The sequence below is a fragment of the Aotus nancymaae genome, unplaced genomic scaffold, assembly GCF_030222135.1.
Source record: "Aotus nancymaae isolate 86718 unplaced genomic scaffold, 86718_ANA_hifiasm-v0.15.2.pri h1tg000046l, whole genome shotgun sequence".
Taxonomy (NCBI): Eukaryota; Metazoa; Chordata; class Mammalia; order Primates; family Aotidae; genus Aotus; species Aotus nancymaae.
Genome location: NW_026988460.1, coordinates 25,873,179 through 25,894,423, shown reverse-complemented (window position 1 = coordinate 25,894,423; position 21,245 = coordinate 25,873,179). Strand labels below are relative to the sequence as shown.

The window sequence follows — 21,245 nt, the reverse complement described above, 5'->3', positions numbered from 1 at the left end:
CTCCATCTCAAAAAAAAAAAAAAGAAAAGAAAAGAAAAACCAGACTGATTGCTACAGAACCTGACATTTTCAGCCTCATCATTTGTTACTTTCCAGTCCTCATGCTCCCCACCATCTGCTGTCACTCCCCTTAGCTTCTCACTGTCCCCAAACATGCCATGCTCTCTCCTGCTCCCACACTTTGCCTCCACCATTCTGCCCGCCAGGAATGCCCTTGCCCACCTATCCCTTAACAGCCAGTGACTCAACAACATTACTATATTTGGGAAGTCCTTCCTGACACCTCTGGCTGGGCTGGATGACTCTCCTCTGTGGTTCCAACACCTCCTTCACAGCACTGACCACCAAGGGACATGTCTGTCCCCCACTGACCTGTGAGGTCTTTGAGGAGGGAAGAAGGGAATTATGTCTCTAGGGCTCAGGAAGGATGCTGCTCAGGGCTTTCATGGGTTTATCATGTCCTAAAATTGTCTCCAAAGTTATGCTTGTCTGTATGAATATGTGTGGCAGAGTGAGTTTGTTAAGAGCACAGGCTTTGGAGTTAAACAGGCCTAGATGTGAGTTCAACTAGCTGGGTCTGATGAGTACACTAATGAGCTGCAGCACCTCTAGGCACTAACAACCTCTCTGTGCCTCAGTCTACCTACCTGCAAAGTGGAGATGGTAAACCTATCTTACTAGGGTGTGCTGAAGATTAGATAAGGTGTGTTACAATTTAACTTGGTGCCTGGCACTTAGCAAATTATTCATACGTGCCAGCTCTTGGGATTATTACTTTATTGGTTTGCATTTAATTTTTGTTGAGGAAGAGTTTTGAACTTTTGCCAAATTCTCAAACAGGTCTACGATCCAGGAAGGTCAAGAACCACTGGTTTGGAGAGTAAAAGGAGCCCCCAGTGGGTCTGCCGGCTGGGATGTATATACTGCCGTAAGTTCCCACATATTGGCTTTGTGAGGTCCACTGATGGGTATCATGTAAGTATTCCTCTGTGGGTCAGGGTGTGATCTTGCCTGTGATGATTCTCCCCTCCCAAGGCCCTGGGTCCCTGTGACCTCCAGGGCTCTCCAAATACCTCATTAGCACCGGCTGAGAGCAGAGCTAGGAAGTGGGGCTGCTGTTGCCTCTGCAGAGAACATCCCTCGTTAGAGCAGAGAGAAGCAGCAGCTCTGACACGGGGTGGGCAGGCGCAAAGCCCCTTTGTCTGGACCTGACGACTCAGGGAACATCGCACTTCTGAGGACATCACTGTCAGCCCAAAGCAGCAGCTCTGACGACAGAGTCCAGGCTCCTCTGGACTGGCACTGTCCTGCCGCCCCCAGCCCCCTTGATTGCTCAGCCGCTTCCTATGACCTCACCAGCTTTAAAGCTGCTACTGTAATAAACTGGCCCTTTACTCACTAGTCCTCCCAGTGGCCAGAGAGGGTAGACTGTGATCCTTCTCAGAACCCTGCGGCTCCAGTAGACAGGGCGGAGCCAGGTTTGGGATTCAGGTCCCCCTCCTCCAAACCCTTGTGGCGTGGCAGGCAGAAGTGCACACTCAGTATTAGGCAAACCAGGGTAAGTCCCGGCTGTGACACTCTCAAGCTGTGGTGTTGGGCCAGCCATTTCTATGTTCTGAGCTCCAGTTTCTTCTTCTGTTGGAAGGAGATAGTCACAACTGAACCCTCTTCTCCCCTGCCTTGTAGAGATATCATTCCGAAGTCGACTGTGATTATGTCGCCCTCCTGCTCACAGCCCTCAGCAACACTCCCTGGCCCTCAGAATGAAGGTCAAGTTTCTTGGGCTGCCATTCAAGGCCCTTTGTGATCTGGATGCTGCCCATTGCCCTGGCCACACCCCCCACCACACACCCCATCCAGTCACAAACCAAACCATTTCTCTCTTCAGCCCACTCAATTCTGCCTCCTTTGCCAGGAATTCTTTCCTGCTTCAAACTCAATGCAGTTACCTCCTCCTCCAGGAAGCCTTTCATGACCTCCTATTCCTCTTTCCACATTACATCAGGTGCCTCCTCTTGGCTTCCACCTCCCAGAGCTGAGTGAACCTTGTGTTAGTATCCTGGCATTAGAAAGAGCCTTAAAATTTCATTGAGAGGCCGGGCGTGGTGGCTCACGCCTGTAATCCCAGCACTTTGGGAGGCTGAGGTGGGTGGATCATCTGAGGTCAGGAATTCGAGACCAGCCTCACCAACATGGAGAAACTCCATCTCTACTAAAAATACAAAATTAGCCGGGTGTGGTGGCACATGCCTGTAATCCCAGCTACTCGGGAGGCTCGGGCATGAGAATCACTTGTACCTGGGAGGCGGAGGTTGTGGTGAGTTAAGATTGCACCATTGCACTCCAGCCTGGGCAACAAGAGCAAAACTAAAAAAAAAAAAAAAAAAAAAAAAGTTCATTGAAAGCAGTGCATTTCCAAGTGTGGCCCAGCATCATCTGGAAACTTGTTAGAAATGTACAGTCTTGGGTCCCACCTCCAGAGCTACTGAATCAGAAACTCTGGAAGTGGTACCCAGCAATCTGTGTTGTCACAAAGTCCTCCAGGGAATTCTGATGCCCAAATTTCGGAACCACAGTTCTAATGCGCCATGCTAGAGCTCTGCATTTGCAGTGCCCCATGAAATCGACTGCCATGTGGTCTGGGCTCCTGCACCTGCTGCAGGAGGGAGAGGCCCCAGCTGAGATGTTGGTACCCTGTGTGCCCAGCCACCCCTCCTTCCAGGGGCCTCCAGCGGATAGAGTTGTTACAGAAGAGAGTTCTCTTTATCACATCCTATTCTCCTACTTCCTGCAGAGACATGGTCAATTTTAAATTGTAACTTTCTTTTATTGGCAAAGAAGAAATTTTGGCACCAGTTTCATTTATTTCTCATCAGCTTCTCTTCATCCTAATCTTGCCAGGCTGGAGCCTGCGGGGCTTAAGAATCATAATACTGGTCATCTGCCTCTTCAGGAAAATGTTGTAAATTTCATGGGGCTCATCTCAGACGCACCAAATGTTACCTGGAAAAATACATCTTTCCTCCTCTTCTCCTGCTCAGCACGCTGCCAGTGTGGTTCAGAGAGTTGTGAAAATCTTAGTAGTCCAAATGTTTTCTGAACCAACTTCTCTTCCCATTAGAAGAGTCCAACTTCCCTCAATTCCCCTTTTTCCACTTCTGGAATTGCTAACCTGTCATACTTGGAAGTTCTTCTTGGTGTCTAATCTAACTCTTGCTATTGCTGGCTTCAAACCAGCCTATCACATAAAGAGGAAAGGTATTTTTATCTCTATTTTTCAGCTCTGGAAATTAGCACAGGACCTGGCACATAGTAGGCACTTGATGTTAGTTTAGAAAATAAGTGAATGAATAACTGAATGAATGAGGAGATTAACAAGAACAATTGCTGATGATGAAAATGAACATTTAGGCTGAGATGGGGGAATCGCTTGAGCCCAGGAGGTCAAGGCTGCAGTGAGATATGATCATGCCACTGCACTCCAGCCTGGGTGACAGAGCAAGATCCTGTCCCTAAAAAAAAATTTTTTAAATAAACATTTACTCTGAGGATTATGTTAAGTATCTCAGTTATGTTCAAACACCTAACAACCTTGTGAGGTAGATACAAAATGTTTGTGAAGGACATAAAAGATAATCTTAAAGAGGGAAAATGTTACTTTCATGCAAAAAGTTAATTTCCATAGCTATGGAAATTTGCATCAGGTGCCAAATTATCTGTAAATATAATGCAATTCAAAATGCCAAAATGTCTCAGTGTGGTGGCACACACCTATAGTCCTAGCTACTTGGAAGGCTGAGGTAAGAGGAGCTCTTGAGTCCAGGGTTTTGAGGCTATAGTCAGCTATGTTTGCACCACTGCACTCTAGCCTGGGTGACAGAGTGAGACCCTGTTTCCAAAAACAAACAAAAACAAAAACAGCCAAAATGATTTTTTAATGAAACTTCACGTTGATAGTAGAATTCACATAGAAGAGCAAAATGTGAACAATGGCCAAGGCAATTTTGAAGAAATATAAATTTGTAGTCTCTCCTTGACAAATATTTTTGTTATTAAAAAGCTAAAGTAATTAACACAATATATTACCAATAAAAAAAAGTTACATGGGGGTCGGTGGGACCTGCGCTGCCTCAGGATGTAAAGTGTAACAAGGAGGTCGGGGAGGGCAGCGTGGGCCTGTGAGGCCTGTGGGTGCCTGTGTCCCCCAGCTCCCCCTGCAGCTGGCCCTGCAGTGGTCCTGCAGTGGTCCGTTCCGGTTGCCATGTGGATACGGGTTCTAGACTGATGGCTACCTGTTCTCTGGTGCCCCCTGCGTCCTCAAGCTGCCCCGGCAGCCAGCTCCACAGTGGTCCACTCCGGTTGCTGAGCGTGCAGATTGGGTTCCAGACTGAAGGCTTTGTGTTCTTGGTGTTTATTGTGACCCCAACAGGCCGGGGTTACTGCGGCGATAGCCAGAGCAGCCTTGGTGCTATGGAGGAGCCCGGAGCTACCCCTCAGCCGTACTTGGGGCTGGTCTTGGAGGAGCTACGCAGGATTGTGGAAATACTGCCTGAAAGTGTGGAATCAGATTCTAATCCTTATGGTTTTCCATGGGAATTAGTGATATGGGCAGCTATTGTTGGATTTTTGGCTGTTCCCCTTTTTTTGTGGAGAAGTTTTAGATCGGTTAGGAGTCAGCTTTATGTGGGAAGAGAGAAAAAGCTTGCTGTAACACTTTCTGGACTGATTGAACCAAAATGTAAACTACTTGAAAAATCTAGCCTTGTTCAAAAAGAGTATGAAGGCTCTGAAGTAGTCATTTTTAAAGAACGCCCGCTTTGAGAAGGAGGCAGCAGAAGCACATAGTTTGGAGGCAACCTGTGAAAAGCTGAACAGTTCTAATTCGGAACTTGAGGACAAAATACTCTGCCTAGAAAAAGAGTTAAAAGAAGAGAAATCTAAACATTCTGAACAAGATGAGTTGATGGCGAATATTTCAAAAAGGATACAGTCTGTAGAAGATGAGTCAAAATCTCCCAAATCACAAATAGCTGAAGCCAAAATGACCTTCAAGATATTTCAAATGAATGGAGAACAGCTGAAAATAGCAATAAAAGATGCTTTGAATGAAAATTCTCAACTTCAGGAAAGCCAGAAACCGCTTTTGCAAGAAGCTGAAGTATGGAAAGAACAAGGGAGTGAATTTAATAAACAGAAAATAGCATTTGAAGACTCCAAAGTACACACGGAACAAGCTCTAGATGATGAAGATGATCACATCAAGACTCTGAATGAACACTTGCTGGAGATGAAAGCTTGGGCTGCTGTGCGTGGAGAAGACAGAGCAGATGATAATAACTTGAAATTAGAAACGAACAGTCAATCAGAAAATGGGGCTTACTTAGATGAACCTCCAAAAGGAGCTTTGAAGAAACTGATTCATGCTGCTAAGTTACGTGCTTCTTTACAAACTTTGATAGGAGAAAGGAACCAAATTTATATTCAGTTATCTGAAGTTGATAAAACAAAGAAAGAGCTTAGAAAGCATATTAAAAATCTTCAGATTGAACAAGCATCTTTGCAGTCAGAAAACACATATTTTGAAAGTGAGAATCAGAAGCTTGAACAGAAACTTAAAGTAATGACTGAATTATATCAAGAAACTGCAATGAAACTTTACAAAAAATTATTAGTAGAGGAAAATTACCAGTTAGAGAAAAAAGAGAAAATTTCTAAAGTAGATGAAAAGATGAACTATACCACTAACGAGCTGGAGACCTATAGAAAGCAAGCCAAAGACCTTGAAGAAGAGTAGGAAAGAGCAAGTCATTCTTATCAAAGGAAGATTATTTCCCACGGGAAAAAAGCACATAATAACTGGTTTGCAGCTCAGACTGCTGAAGGAAACCTCAAAGATTTAAGGAAAGAAAATGCTCATAACACACAATTTTAACTAAAACAGAGTTTAAATTTGAACTTTTACAAAAAGATCCTTATGCACTTCATGTTCCAAATACAAAATACAGCAGAGAGCATTACCCATATGTTACCCATATGAGAAGAGGACCTCCTTTCCCGCCATCTCCTCCAGGAACCGAGTTTGGAGTTTCTTCACATGATTTTCCACCAAGAGATTTCCCAGGTCCACTATATGCTCCATTTCCAATGAGAAATGTCTATCCACCGAGGGGTTTTCCTCCTTAACTTCCCCCAAGACCTGGATTTTTCCTCCCCACCCCTAAATTCTGAATGTAGAAGGGAGATCTTTCAGAGTCAGTTCTGCCTTCAAGTGAGCCTGCTACTGAACATGCAGAACCACAGCTAGAAACCTGACAATATTTGTGTCTTTCTCTTCAATAGTAATGTTGCCTGATCTCGAGGCCCCGTCAGGGTCTATTCTGCCTTCAAGTGAGTCTGCTACTGAACATTCAGAGCCACAGCAAGAAATTGGTCATACGTTGCCAAGTTGGCATTACAAATAAATTAAAAAGTAATAAACTGCATTTAATGAATTACGCCAGAACAATTATATGGAAAACATGAAACAAAATGTTATCTCCAACTAAAACTCTATTCAAAAATAAATTTTAAGTATTTTAATAATGTAAATGTGATAAGCTTTTGTAATGTCAAAGAATATAGAATATTTTTATAAACTCAGGGTAAGAACGAATTTCATAAATTACACATGACAACAAATGAGGAAGTATAAGTTTGGTATGTTTTACCTCATTGAAATGAAAAACTCTTTGCAGCAGAATATATGAAGAAATTTAAAAGACAAAACAAAACAGTAGTGGTGTATAGTTGTAATCCTTAAAAGTAACAAAGGATTACAAATGAAGTTTGTAATGTAAATCACAGAGACGAAGGCAAATATGGACAAGTCATGCTAGGGGACAGAAAAGAAAACATAATTATACTAAAAATTATAGTCAATCTCTTCAACCATAAAGAAAATGTATAATGAAACCATGAGATTTTCTACCCATAATTTGGCAAAAGTTTTTAAAACTTTTATAATGAGGAGAAACTGGACTTTCATGCACTGTTGATGAAAATGACAATTTTATACAACTACTCTGAAAAGCTATTTGTAATATTTTGAAATTTTGAAATAGTACAAATACTTTCACCCAGCAATTCACACTTTTAGAGAGCATAATGGTATGTTGTGCAGTACTTTAAAAAAAGAACTAGTGCTACATCTATTTACATAGTTATCTTAAACACAATTCGATTAAAATAAAAGTGTTGTCAAATAATATTATGGTTGATGTAATACTGAAAACTATGTAAACAATACAACATATTGTTTTCAAAATAACATAGTAATAGTTTTAAATTTTAGCAATTTTTTGATAATTATAAAATTATTATGTGAGACATTTTCACTAAAAATAGAAGATAACTCCCTGCACTAATGTTTGAAACTTTCCTCTAAGCATAAAATTAGTTCAAAATTTAAAAATTAAGCACATTAAAAATCATACACCATCAACATCTTGCTTTCTCTGGAGAGATAAAAGAGAAAAGAAAGAGAAATGGTGTTAAGAGAACTATATATTTTCAACAATAGCTGTAAGTTTGTTCTTAAAAATATGAAGCATTGGCCAGGCGCGCTGGTTCACGCCTGTAATCCCAGCACTTTGGGAGGCCAAGGTGGGAAGTTCACAAGGTCAGGATATCGAGACCATCCTGACCAATATGGTGAAACCCCGTCTCTACTAAAAATAAAAAAAAAATTAGCTGAGCGTGGTGGCACACACCTGTAGTCCCAGCTACTCAGGAGGCTGAGGCAGGAGAATTGCTTGAACCCAGGAGGCGGAGATTGCAGTGAGCTGAGATTGAGCCATTGCACTACAGCCTGGGCAACAGTGAGAGACTCTGTCTCAAAAAAAAAAAAAAAGCATTTTAAGATAATCACTTTTAAATGTTAAAATAGATACCATTAGTAAATTAATTGGTTAAATCTCATAGATATGCATATTTGTAATTTAAATTGAATTAGCAGCCGTGTTGAATGACAGGAAAGTTGCCTCCTATCTGCCTTTCTTTTCTCTTATTTATAGACATTGACCTTTGTTTAATCTCCAGCTGAATACTGTCAACAAATTACAATGAGATATAATCCTCATGTTTGTGATTAGGGTTCCAACTTGTAAATAATAGCTTTATAATATTTTTAGATTGCATTTTCAAGACTTCTGGTAGCAATACTTCACTTTTAAGTTATAATTATATTTCACTGGAAATTTCTTCCTCTTTTCTTTAGAAGGGCTATTTCCTTACTTTTTTAGGAGTGTTTCAAAGCATATTTGAATATTTTTTTTAACTTAAAAAGGTTAAAAATCATCTTTTATAATGCATATATTTTTAATTTGCTTATAGAATGTAGACATTCATTCTCAGAATGTAAGAATTTTAGCTTTTCAAGTTTCAGTTTTCATAAAACAGAAAAGGATACTTTTAGCTATCTACATTTATTAGCTAAATCAATTTTAAGATGACCTATTTAGATAATTACAACTATTGAAAAGGTGTAATGGAGCATTGTTTTATTTTTTATTGCTAAGATAGAAAAAGGGTAAAAATAAAAAATGGGAGTTGTCCATAGGGAGTTAGCAAGATGGGAAGCATAGGTTAATTTTTATGGTCCAAAGGAAAAGGAAGGCTTACATGGTCATTGATTATGGAGAGTAGAATCTGCAGTCAGTCACGATTAGTGAAAAGGAAAAGAAAATAGGAAATCTCCCCTTCATTTTGTTGCAAGCTATAAATTAGTTTCAGTCTGGCTTCCATGAATTCAAAATTTTCTGAGTCTGTCTCAAAAGATGTCCTGTGGTAGATGTAGGGGAAGAAAAATCATTTCCTCTATCCTCTTAGCTTCTGTGGCTGGGATCTTTGAATTAAACAGACAAAAGAAAGGTTAATTAGAGAAAAAGCATACACATTTTATTTGATGTTAATTTTTGTGTATACAAGGAGTCATTCATTGAAAAGAAGTGAAGACCTGGAGTAAAGACCTGAAGAAGAGATTAGACCTGGAAGAGTTATATGCCCTTTTAACAAAGCATGAGAAATTGTAGAGACCTGACTAGACAAAGGAAAGGTGTTGGGGATTCTACAGGCTGTAAATTATGAGAAGATAAATACATGCTGTAAATTAATGGAAGATAATAGTTATTTTGTAAGGTTTTATTTGTGTGGGTTCTTCTTGGTGCTTTCTTCTTCTCTGGTGATAAAGGTTTTTCTTTCCGGTCTGAGAGAAGGGTACACATTCACAAAGGGAAATTTATGCTCTGATATTCTTTAGATGGATGAGCTTTTCCTGTGTCTGCTGTTTCTCAATTGCTTTTAACTCAGAATAAGGAGGGATATTTTGGGATGGCGTAGTTTTATATTGAGAATTATAACCATAACTAGACAGGAAGCTGAAAAGTTTTCTGCACAGGTGTTGAGGCTTAGGAGACTGCCCCAGTATATCATGTTAGAAGATCTAATCAGGTTTCTGTTTGCAGAATCAGAAAGTGCTGGGTTATGTCCATGTGAAAGAGAGTTATAGCCAATGTTTGTTATAAAACTTGAACTTTACTAGAAACCTGTGGTTGGCTCTGAAATTATTATAGTTAGTGAAGCTGATTAGGAATGGAGAGAAGGATGGACAGAAGGAGACTGGAAAACTGACATATCCATCACAAGATAGAGATGCTGGGTGGACTTGGGGATAGTGATTCACATAGGATTTAGCATACCAATATTAGATCATTGCCAAGCCAAGTAAGATCTGTACAGGTGAGGGAGGCTGGGGATACTGAGGTTCCTAATTCTTGACCAGAATTATTTCTGTTGTTGAAAGAAAACCTTTATCCAAATTAATTTTAAGGGAGTTTAATTGAGCAATGAACAATTCACAAATTGGGCAGCTACCAGAATCACAGCAGATTCAAAGAGACTCTAGCGCAGCCACATGGTGGAGGAAGATTTATAGACAAAAAAAGGGAAATGACATGCAGAAATTGGAAGTGAGGTACAGAATAGCTGGACTGGTTACAGGTTGGTGTTTGCCTTATTTGAAAACAGTTTGGACACTGAGGAGTATATGAATGGTTGAAATATGGCCACTGGGATTGGACAAGACTCAGCTTTTGTTATAGGTGCATACTCCTAAATTAGGTTTTTAATCTTCTCTACCTATTAAGTTAGGTTGCAGTTCATCCACAAGGACTCAAATATAGAAGTATGAAGTCCTTCTCAGGCCATATTTAGTTTGCTTTAACACTTTACTGAATGTCAATTTAAATTTAATTAAATATGGTTTTTAAAAAATTCATACTCTAGTACTTCAAAGATTAGTTGATATCAATTAACTTTGATTGCAAAACAAACCATTCCAGAATTCAGTGACTGAAAGCAACTGCTTATTTATTCTACCATTTATGGGCTGGCTATGTAGTTCTTCTGGTCTGTGTTAGCTCTTCAAATTTCAGTAGCCAGCTGTTGGATCAGATGATGGCTGGGTGATTAAGGATGGCCTCTCTCATATGCCTGGCAGTTGACAGACTATGTGCTGAGTAACTAAGCCACAAGTCTGTAATTATCCAATAGGGTACCTTGGGATGTTCTCAGGGTTCCACATGAGCACTGGCTCAATATGTGAAGATATTTTATAAGTCTCTGCTTACACAGCAACTTCTAATGTCTCATTGGTCATGGAAAGTCACATGGTCATGTCCAGATTCAAGGGATAGAGAAACAGACTCACTCACTGATTGGGAGGAGCTGAAAATGGGCTGCAAACATATGTAGAGGGGAAGAATGTGTAGCTTCTGAAATCCATGCAGTGGATGGGTTGTTATTATTATCCTATTTCCAGAAGCTCCTAAATAATACATTAAACTGTGGCCTTGATTTGTAAAACTCATTTTATTTTTTTGTTTTATCTGTTATGTTTCTTGAAAATCAATAGTAGGTTATGATAATCATATCTGGTTTATCCATGAGCTATAAATTAATCTATATGTGACAGTAAACTGATAAAATGAGAAGGAAAGGATTATTTAATGGGGAAAAGAAATAACAAAACTATGAAAACTATGAAACTTTTTGTCTAAAGCTTATTAACTTTTTAAGATTTTTATAAAGTAGAATTTGCAATGTATAGTTCTTGTAAGGGTTTTTGGGTTCTTGCCAAGTTTAAAAAGAAGAAACTGAGGCCAGCACAAGAAGATCCAATGCGAATTTATTCCGCTCCCGGGCGAGGTTCTGCGGTCCAACAGGAAGGGCCGGAGAAGCTGCACAGACTCCTCTCAGATGTGGGGTTTTATAGGGAGTGGAGGCATTTGATTGGTTGTGGGAGAGCAGGGCATGGGCAGGGCAAGCTTGCTATTAGCAGGTAGGCAGGATTTGAATGCTATTGGGTAGATTTACAAGACTCATCTGCTATTGGGTAGCTAAGACTTGAACGCTATTGGGTAGATTTACAAGACTTCTTTTACATTTTGGCGGGGTTCTTTAGGGGAGAGCTAGGTGCTGTGTGAGGGGGGTGGGTGTGTCCGAGCTCCCGGACAGGGAGGGGGTGTGTCTGAGCTCCCGGCAAGGCAACCGACTTTACAGTTCTGTGCTTTACTGACATGTAAAAGCATATCAGGGACATGTAGAGAAAGCTGTGTTACCCACTACCCTCCTGTAAGTGCATCCTGTGATTCCTTTCCATTTCCTTGGGCAATTTAAACCCAATGGTCATCCTTCTGCTTTTCCTCTTCTCTCAGAAATCTTTCTGATAGCTTCATTATTTATGTTGATGCCTTAGTTCACTTCTCAGTCTTCCTCAAATTTTCAATAACACTTTTTGACTCTATTGGTCTTTGTTTCCCACTATATTTGAAATTACGCCTGGAACTCATCACTATTTGTCACTGCTCCACCCAAAGTCTTTGAACTTAGTGTTCCTTCTATGAAGAAAATCTGGCACCCTCTGTCGTATCAATTAGCCTCCTTTTTTCTTTACCTGAACTCTGTAATTATTATTCTGCACTTCTCACATCACACTTCATTTAATTCTGTGATGACCACATTCTATTTTTTTAATATCAAATCTGCACCAAAAGATAAGACATTTAATGCTGTTCCTACCACTTTCCTATACTATAACATGTTACTTTCTATATTTCCTGTTTCTGACTATACATATGCTAGCTATTCCCAAAGAAACTTCCTTCTTACTGATGGACGTAGTTTCCTTCTTAGAGAGCTCAATCATTATAATGATTTATACTGAGACCTTCATTATTTACTATTTCACCAAGTCCAAATTCCTAATTTATCTCCTCAAAAATGGACCCGTGTGAAATCTCTAGACATTTGTGAAACATTTCTATTGTATATGTTAATGTCAATTCACAATTTACATACTGAAGTCATTTTCCTACCTCAGGTTGGAATCCCTCCTATTTTCATTAATAAAATGATTACTTTTTTTTTTCCCAGTCAGGATCCAACCTTACTATTATTGTTGTTGTTACAATAGTAATTATTATTTTAAATTTTTATTTTATCTCCCCCTTCCCCTGTATCCTCTCAGCCATTTATTCACTACATACTTTTCTTATCCATCGTCACTGTTATAGGCCAGATTTTCATTCATTTATTACTGAATGATTGCTAGCCTTCTATTTGCTTTCCCTGCCTTGAGTTTCTAGAGGTTTCTATATATCATGAACAACACTTTTATTTCGTTACTTCCTAAAACACTGATTTCTATTTTCTGCATTTCAAATTGTAAAGCATTTACCTACTCTCCAGGTTTTATGTAGTATCAAACTAGTTGATCCGTCTCACCACAAATCTCTCTACTATGTTAAATCCACCCTGTCCTCTAGTCCTACTCACATCCTTCTTATCTTAAAAACATACTATGTTCTTTATTAGCCACATGTTTACTCCTTAACTCATCTATAATGGAAAGGATTTTGTGGCATTCCCAGTGGTCTACATTTTGGAGCATCTGTAAAATTTAGTTCAAATCCCTTCACACCATGAAGCTCAATCTTTTCTAGCACTGCAGCCCACAGTGATTTTCCTCTCTTCAGACCATTCAGAACTTGTCATGTGAGCTGAATATCTTTATCACTTCCTTATTTACTACCTACTGCATGCTTGCCTTTTGTTTCATTTTTATCTTTAAGATCTCCCCAAAGATATGTCAAGTGGTTCTAGACAGGGTCCGTTGGATATACTCTTTTCTGCATCCCTTCTAGTAGAAAATAGAAGTTGTCACTTAGTAGATAATTTTAAAAAATGATTTCATTATGAATTTGCTATGTGTCAGCTATATAATTAGGTTGTTAGGGGACTTGTCTTAAAGCTCCATTTGCAGAGTAAAAGCAATTCTTTGACTTACATTGTTTATTTGGTCGGACGGAGCTGTTCATTAACGGACGGCGTATGAACCTCTATGAGAAAGTTTTAACTATAGAATATTGGTTAAAAACAAGGATTCTAGATTCAGGATCTCTATGTAGATTCAACCCAGACTCTCTTCTCCTGTTCACCAGTTACAAGCTGTGTCTGTGGGCAAATTATTCGACTTCTCCTTGCCTCAGTTTTCCCTGTTAGAAATAAGGATTACGTTAATAGCAATATCAGAAGTGTGGTAAGACTCAACAAGTTAATAAATTCTGGTTAGAACAAGGACTAGGACTTAGAAACAAATTGGCATAAACAATTTTGAGTCTTTATCTTTATTTCTCTTTACTGATTCATTTTCTGAAACCTATTCATAACTATAAATTAATAGAATCTAGCCAGCATGTAAAATGACCACCATAGCATACAAAGATTTTGAAGAACAGATGTACTTGCTCTCTTCAAACTTTCAAATACTGTGAATGAAGAAAGTAAAGGGCCTTCTCCTTAGGAAAATGAGAAGGACTTAGGACTCCAGAGTTCTTTACTTATCTCACAGTGTTTATTGAACTTTTCATATGACTAATACATGCTGTGGACACTATAGGAGATTTTTAAAAATTACATGATGGAAGCGATGCATGACTTAACAATAGAGTATGCATGTATCAGTAGCAAAAGTAAGGCAGTGAAGATGAAAAGACAATAGAAAGGGATATATTCCAGATGACAGAATATATTCCTACTGTTAGATGCATTCGATTTTCCAGAGATCCAAACACTTGTCTGTCTCCAACCCCTTGCATCTTGGGGCTGGATTATAACTTATCTTAGCTAGCATGCCAATATAGAGACAATCAGAGCCTAAACATTAAAAATAAAAAAGGGATGTTGGTAAATAAGTATGCATCAGAAATACAAGAATGTCTCTATCATGTAATAAAGCACATTTCAATGTTTCTCTTGCCTCATCCCTTTTGAACCTGCAGGATAATGGAAACGTATATGTGTATGTGTAGAATGATAGCTAAGAACAAAATTTATCTGTAATCTATGAATATCTGAAAATGGCAAAAATGTTATAGAGTGTAAAGTTCTCTATTTTTGTTGTATTCACAAAACTGGGATTTGGATGGGCTAGACATTGTGAGATGAATTGGCAAGGCAGATCATTTGATGGTATCCTACATGCTTAGGATGACAGGAGTGCTTAGGTCTGGAACAGCAAGTGTCTGTGAAAATGCCTGTTGGTTGTAACTATTAGTCTGATAAATTAAACAGAGAAATGAGATTAATTTAGTTACCATTTGAAAGACAACTATATTAACCATCCTTCTCTGCCAGTGTTAGAGAACAAAGCTCAATGAGATGAACATTTGTTTCAAAATTAATAAAAAAGAAACATAATTTTCTAAGTAATTTTTCACCAGGATGGCATAAGCCATGTATTTGTACATAGAAGTCACATTCAGAGGTTGATTAAATACCTCTCATGTAGCATGAGACATTTACTTATAACTTATTTCATAGATTCCATAATTTTTTTTCTCACTCATCTACCTCCACTAGTATTATTAAAATATATATTCAGAATGCAAGGAGAAAATTTGAAAGGTAGCAACATTTTAGACTGATATTGGTATGTATTTGGTTGGTGCAAAAGTAATTGCGGGCTTTGCCATGGAAAGTAATGGCACCCAACATCCAGGGCACTAAGCCCTGGGCAGCCGGGCATGGACCCTCAAGCTGCTGGGGCTTAGGCACAGGGGACTGCAGAGCCCTCTGGGGGCCCCTGCTGCCAAGCACACGGAAGGTGCGTCCCCAAGCCTAGAGGCTGCCTTTGCTGCAGCTGACCACTCCGGTCAGGAGAGACTGAGAAGGCTATGGATTGACTAGCAGTTGGAGCACAGAGCGTCCCTAATGACAGTCCAGCCCAGGGCGAGGGCACCCATTCTGAAGAGGAAGGATTTGCTGTGGATGAGGACTCTGATGGAGAACTGAATCCCTGGGAGCTGTCAGAAGGGACAAACTGTCCACCCAAGGAACAGCCTGGCAATCTTTTTAATGAGGACTGGGCCTTGGAGCTGAAAGCAGATCAAGAGAACCTATATGATGCTGACAACATCCAGGAGAGCATTTCTCAAGAGCTTAAACCTTGAATCAGCTATGTCCTACAGGGAGACATGATCTATGACCCCAGCTGGCACCCATTATTTAAAGATGGTCTTTGAAACAGGACAGTTTGATGATGCCGAAGATTGAGTGTGGAGCTTTCTACCTTGTAGGTGGGTGTGCCTCCTGGTCAAGATCTCTTTTTGTGTCTTGGAGATAAAAAGTCATATCCGAGAAAATGTTTCCAGGGATCCCTAGTCTGGGATACACAGACCGGTGTCCATAAGGCCCCATTGTTCTCCTCAATCTGTTGTTGTTCCTAATGGGTTCCTCCTTGGAATGTGTTTGTGTTTGTGTCTGTGTCAAGAGGAGTCGTGTTCCTTGTAAATAAAGGTTAAAAAAACTAATAATGGCAAAACCCACAATTACTTTTGCATCAACCTAGTCTGCCATTCTTAATAGGTATTAACGACAAAAGATGTATTTATTTAAATTGCAGAAAGTGTAAAACAAGGACTAAGTTTCCTACATATACTCTAGTGAAGTTTTCTTTCTGTGTAATTTGCATATATGAGCTACACAGATTCAGATATAAGGGAGGATCAGGCTCGTATTTTCTAAAATGTGTATCTGAAATAAACCATTCTAAATCAGATTTATTACATATCTACTCTGTGAAACATTGCAGTGTATTGGATGGGCCATTCTGTCTCTTGCCTCAAGTTAAACATTGGATGTACTGTTTTCTTGCCTACATTTCACAAGGTCAAGAGATCAAGACCATCCTGGCCAACATGGTGAAACCCTGTCTCTACTAAAAATACAAAAAATTAGCCGGGCGTGGTGGTGCCTGCCTATAGTCCCAGCTACTCGGGAGGCTGAGGCAGGAGAATTGCTTGAAACCAGAAAACGGAAGTTGCAGTGAGCCAGGATCGCGCCACTGCACTCCAGTCTCAAAACAAACAAACAAACAAATAAACAAAAAAATGAGTCCAATAGAGAACCAGCAGTTATTTCACTGTAAAGGTAAAGTAAATCTTAATTCAGTCTGAAGCAGTCACTGGAGAAAGTTTATTATTGCTGTCCTTGTTGCTATACTAATGTAGTCTGTCCGGCTGCTTTTTCTCAAGGTCCAATAATGAGATGCAGGCCAACTGGGGGAAAAAAAAAAGAGTTTATTTCTACAATCATCAAGAAGGTTAGGGTAACTCACCAGACCAACTCACAGTTACAAGTTTTTCTCCGGCGCACATACATTTACAGCTCCATGCCTACATGTGGGAGTGCACCTACCAGCAGGAGTGTTTCATTTAATCTCTGTCTAATCTCTAATCTGTCAGGGGTCTGGAAAGCTTTCTCTAGAGCCTTGAGCCCTAGAGATAAAGTTTCTTAATCTTAAGTGGGCCCTGGAACAAGGTGTATATGTAGGAATGATTGTATTATTGGATCAGACATGGGGTGTTCAATCTTTTGGCTTCCTTGGGCCACACTGGAAGAACTGTCCTAGGCCGTACACAAAATCTACTAATGCTAATGATAGCTGATGAGCTAAAAAATAAAAATCACAAAATCACGAAAAAAAGCTCATAAAAAGTTTACCAATTTTATCAATTTGTGTTGGGCTCTATTGGAAGCCATCTTGGCCACATGTGGCCCATAGGCCATGTGTTGGACCAGCTTGCTTTAGGATCTGAGAAAACCCAGGTGGGATCTTAATGGGTTTGATTCCACATTCCAGCTCTCATACTCAAGTACCAGTCTCTCCAGTTCTTTAATGTTTAACTATGTATTTATCAGATTTATAGTAAAGGGCTGGTTGAAACTGTCTGCTCCGGCTGCTAATAGAAACCTGACCTGCTACATTCTGACAAAGTCACAGTACAGAAGGGTTGATTTAATTTTTTTTCTTGATTCCCAAAACACTAAATATACTAACCATGTTTTAACTTCACTCTCTACTTACTAGTAAAAAACAATGAATGTTAGTATATAAACGTATGTCACTAGTTCATTAACGTACAACGTTAGGTTCATTTAAATTTCAGAATGCTAAAGATGTTAAGAAGAGGAAAGTATAAAACCTGGAACCAGAAACTCTGGGCATGAGCTGGTGGATCTACCTGCACTCTAGAAATAATTCCACATTTGCGTTGACCAGACAGATGAACAGAAAGAAAAAAAAAAAAAATTGTTGTGAGCTGAATTATGGTCCCCTAAATTCATATGTTGAAGTTCTAGTTCTCAGTACCTCAGCACGTGAGTGTATGTAGAAATAGGGCCTTTAGCAAGGTAATTAAAGTTAAATGAAGTCATAATGGGTGGACTCTAATCTAATCTGATTAGTGTCCTTACAATAGGAGGAAATTAGGACATAGGTAACACAGATCAAAAGAGAAGGCTGTGAAGACACAAGAAGGCAGCCCTCTGCAAGCAAAAGAGAGAGGCCTGGCTGGGTATGGTGGCTCATGCCTATAATCCCAGCACTTTGGGAGGCTGAGAAGGGTGGATCACCTGAGGTCAGGAGTTCAAGACCAGTCTGGACACCATGGTGAAACCCGGTTTCTACAAAAATACAAAAATTACCTGGGCATGATGGCGGGTGCGTGTAATCCCAGCTACTCAGGAGGCTTGAACCCAGGAGGCAGAGATTGCAGTGAGCCGAGATTGTGCCATTGCACTCCAGCCTGGCTGGGCAACAGAGAGAGAATTCATCTCAGGGAAAAAGACAGCAAGATCCTGTCTCTCAAAAAATTTTTTTAAAATGAACATTTACTCTGAGGATTATGTTAAGCGTCTCAGATATGTTCAAATACCCAACAATCTTTTGAGGTAGATACTATTTTATCCCTATATTACATAGGGGAAAACTGAAGCTCAGAGAGATTAAGCAATTTGCTTAAGGTCACACAGCAATGTCATGACAGAACTAGTAACTGAACCGAGCTGAACTAATTATACAATTGAACGATCACTTCCTAGATTATCCCTTGAATGTTGCTTTTCTGAGGGGCACAGCGGTCGCAGGAAGGCTCTAGCTTCTGGAAGTTCAGTGTGAGGGCCAGGCAGAGACAAATGAGCCCCACAGTTGTCCTTTAATGAAGAGCTCCTGAAGACAGCTGGGGAGGAGGAGGAGGCAGACAAATGCTGGGCGCACCAGAGGAAACAGAGATGTAGCTTCAAAGGCAAAAGTGCCGACAGGTCTGTGAGTAAGAGGCCCCTTCTCTGTCACCCGGCCATGGCTTCTATTAGAGCAAGGCTTCAAAACCAATAACAAGCCAGCAAAAGAGTGCTAGCCTGTTTCTGCTGCCAAAACACGCATTTCTTGACTTAACACCGCTCTTTCCTTCTTTTTTTTTAACCCTTAAGCTTATCATCATTTTTAATATTTTAAATTTTCTCAGGTCATAAATTAAGACATTATCACTTTAAAATGTGTATAATATACAGCTACGTAGAGCCAAAATTATAACTTCCTTGTATCACTCCCCACCTCCCAGCTCGAAGATGTTGCCACAGTTGACAATTTGAAGTTGGTTAGTCTAGTTTCTCTGGAAAATGGGGCTCAGGGCAAGGAAGAATGTGTGGCTGCTTCCTTTGGGAGGTGCAATCCCAGAAATGAGCCCAGGATGATCACAGGCCGAGGAAGGGAGCAGGGGGGCCATGGGAAGTGTGGTATCATGAGGCCATCACTCCGCAATCATCCTGTGGCTGCTCTGGAGGTGCACTCACTTCACACAGAACACCTCCAGGAGGACTGCAAGGAGAAATCCAGCCTCAGATAGTTCAGAGAAAGATGGAAGGAGAGGGGGTTTATCCACCTGGATCCCTCCTGTCTCCTGGGTCTCATTAGTCCACCTTGGCTCCGTGGCCAATGAACGATTAATTCTCTTTTACTTCTGGCACCATTTGGTCATTTTGGGGGCTCTGAGGTCTTTCCATCCCACACACTGTGGGGTGTGTCTCAAATATGGACGTAAGTCTTATTATTACTCAAGTATGGTGAGATCAACAGCTCTGGAGACAACCGCCATGAAAAAGAGAGTCTGTCACTCACAGGTCCCAAGAAGAGGGTGCATGCCATGCCAGGAAGGGCCATGAGGAGGAGCATGAGGGTAAGTCAGGAGGCAGAGGGTGAGAAGGGCAAATGGGGCAACATCCTTTACTTTACTTTCCAGGTGATGCAGGTAAGCAGGTTTAGGATTGGCTAGATTGAATAATTTCAGCAGGCTTTGGAGCATAGCAGCTGACCCTAGATGCTTGATACCTGGCCTTGGGGTGATTAGGGCAGGGGAATAGTGGCCTGGAGTGAAAGAGCCCAGAGATAAAAAGGGTGGTGGGGGTGGAGGCTGTGGATTGATTCGTTTGCATGTGAAATGCACACTCACAGGCCAGTCCTTTACTATCTCTTGACCATCCCTGGGAGGAGGAGTCCCTCCAGAGTTACCAAGGCCCCAGATGTCAAAGCATCAGAACACAGAACATAGAAAGGTGTGATTAGTACAGGAGGAACCAGAAACTCTGGGCATGAGCTGTTGGATCTAGCTGCACCGTGGTGGCCAAGGGGGAAGGTCCTGCGCTCTCAGAGCCAGTGACTGGTGATCCCCAGCACAGATAATGTCCTCTGCCTACTGTGACCTCTTTGATGTCAGTTCCTCCTACTCTCCCCTCATTCATACCAGCATCCTTAGTCTCCTTGCTGTTTCTGGAACATGCCAAGCAACAGGTGCCATGGCTGTAACTTTCCAGATCTTTTTCTCTATATTTGTACACAGTCACATGCATATATATTTGCACACTACTGTCTCAAGACTTTTCTGATACCACCACACATCTTAGAGCTCTCCTTATGTCAGTCATTGGAGATTTCCCTTGTTCTTTTTAATCACCATAATGGTTGATGTATGGGTGCATCAAAAGTCACTTAGGCCAGGCGTGGCAGCTCATGCTGGTAATCCCAGCAATCTGGGAGGCCGAGGCAGGCGGATCACTACGTCAGGAGTTTGAAAGCAGCCTAGCCAACATGGTGAAAACCCATCTATACTAAAAATACAAAAATTAGCCAAGTATGGTGGCATGCACCTGTAATCCCAGCTACTCAGTAGGCTGAAGCAGGAGAATTGCTTGAACCCAGGAGGCAGAGGTTGCAGTGAGTGGAGATCATGCCACTTCACTTCAGCATTGGCAACAGAGCGAGACTCCATCTCAAAAAACAAACAAACAAAACAACAACAACAACAACAAAAAAGTCACTTATGCACACCCCTATTGATGGGTATTTAGGTTATTTTCAGCACTTCCTGATTATAAGAATAAGCAGTCTTGCTCCTGTCTTTGTATAGACATGAGAGTTTCTGTGGGATAGAATGCCTACAAGAAAAATTGCTAGGACAAAGGGCAGGGGTAGTTAATATTTTCATAAATACCGCCAACTGCTCCACAGAAGGCCATTCCCAATTTATGCTCCCACTCACAGTGCATGAGGTTTGAGAGAACTCATTTCTCCACACCATTTCCAACGACAGGTATTTTCAGTGATTAATCTTTTTGAAATCAATCTATTTCATTTTCTTTTTTTTTTTTTTCTTTTTTGAGATGGAGTCTCGCTCTATCGCCCAGGCTGGAGTGCAGTGGTGGGATCTCGGCTCACTGCAGCCTCCACCTCCTGAGTTCAAGCAATTCTCCTGCCTCAGCCTCCTAAGTAGCTGGGATTACAGGCATATGCCACCATGCCTGGATAATTTTTGTAT

The 21,245-nt window shown here is 40.6% G+C and overlaps 2 pseudogenes; both read left to right on the top strand.

Moving 5' to 3' along the window:
• Positions 1-4,470: 4,470 nt before the first annotated feature.
• Positions 4,471-5,621, top strand: LOC105731395 (melanoma inhibitory activity protein 2-like; annotated as a pseudogene).
• Positions 5,622-15,119: 9,498 nt separating this feature from the next.
• On the top strand, positions 15,120-15,648 carry LOC105731429 (coordinator of PRMT5 and differentiation stimulator-like; annotated as a pseudogene).
• The last annotated feature ends 5,597 nt before the right edge of the window (positions 15,649-21,245 follow it).